The sequence below is a fragment of the Aplysia californica genome, unplaced genomic scaffold (genome assembly GCF_000002075.1).
Source record: "Aplysia californica isolate F4 #8 unplaced genomic scaffold, AplCal3.0 scaffold01353, whole genome shotgun sequence".
Classification (NCBI taxonomy): domain Eukaryota; kingdom Metazoa; phylum Mollusca; class Gastropoda; order Aplysiida; family Aplysiidae; genus Aplysia; species Aplysia californica.
The window spans coordinates 98,807-100,190 of NW_004798623.1; the positions used below are offsets into that span (position 1 = coordinate 98,807).

Genomic DNA, 1,384 nt, shown 5'->3' on the forward strand with positions numbered 1-1,384 from the left:
CTGTCTCTCTCTCTCTCTGTCTCTCTCTCTCTGTCTGTCTCTCTCTCTCTCTCTCTCTCTCTCTCTCTCTCTCTCTCGCTCACCCCCCTGTCTATTTACTTTCATGTCTGAAGTTATTGACAAGACAAGAGGGTAAACCGCCTTAGGCTATGGTCGTTCAAAACATTTATTTTCTGCAGCAAAGTTTTCTGTGGCAGTCAGCTCTCTGTCACTGGCGACTGGGTCTGTTTTCTTCTTTTTCTTTGTCTTGATTGTGAGGAAAAGAAGGCTGATTTCTTGCACTCAGTTTTAACACTCGCACGCTGATGAAGTGAGTTCGGCTCCCAAGTGGGCGGAAGGTTTGTCCAGCATCTCCCGCCTTTCTGCTGGTACGTCGCACTCGTCTCAGCGCATGTTTGTCCTGAAAGACAGAATCGAAGCCTGTGTGTTTTACGGCGTTCGCAACTGATTAAGGTCATATGAGCGCGCGGGACCCACCAAACATTTTTAGTTGGTAGGAAATTTTGAATGTTGCCCGGGTGGCGGCCGAAGCCTATTCTTATCGATTTTAGACCACCAAGGGATCTTTAACGTTTGCAACTTTCACACGGGACCTCCGGGATTTTTGCCCTTTTCCCGGGAGGCTAGGTGTAGATCTTTCCTACCAGAAGATCAGGGGTGTGGCTGAAAGACAGCAGTAAGAAGGGGCCAAGGAGTAGCAGTAGAAAGGCTGCAGAAAGAGTCAGGAGCCCAGAGGAGGGGACAAAGGAGGTGAGGGGGTGGGGGCAGAAAGTGGAGACGAAGGCAGACGACAGAATATTGGTCATGCTAGAGAGCAGGAAAGAATGTGAAAGGAGATCATTTTAGAGAGGGAAATTTTCCCGTAGCTACCCTGATACGAACCCGGGCCCTTTGAATGAGAGGAGAACAGTTTAACCTCTAGGCCACGAGAGCTAACCCCCCCCCTTCCCCCCCTCCTCCCCGTCTATCCTTGAGAAAGTCGTGGTGCCCCACAACGGAAGGGCTTTCCTCCGATCTAAGAAGTCCAGCCTTAATGACGTGTGCTGCCAAAAGATGCAGGATATGAACAAAGAACGCTACGCTTAATGACGCATCCGTCTGTGTGCAGTGTGTGTGTTCACATATGTGTCTTTGTCACGCTGATTTCCCCGCGGGGTGTGCTGTTTAATGGTCGAGTTTTTGACTTGTCTTTTGTTTGAACATTTTTCTGTCCTGTTCTTTCTGAATTTGATTGTTCCTTCTTCCCTGTTTGGTTTCGTATATTGTATAGCTGTCTATGTGAAGCTCTCTCTCTTTCTCTCTCTCTCTCTCTCTGTCTCTGTCTCTGTCTCTGTCTCTCTCTCTCTCTATCTATCTATCTATCTATCTATCTATCTCTCTCTCT

General features: G+C 48.2%; 1 protein-coding gene across 1 annotated transcript in view; it reads right to left on the minus strand.

Annotated features, from left to right (window-relative positions):
• LOC101851170 (dystrophin) overlaps positions 1–1,384 on the minus strand; it is a gene marked incomplete at both ends in the record, with an annotated part of 78,372 nt that overhangs the window by 76,257 nt on the left and 731 nt on the right.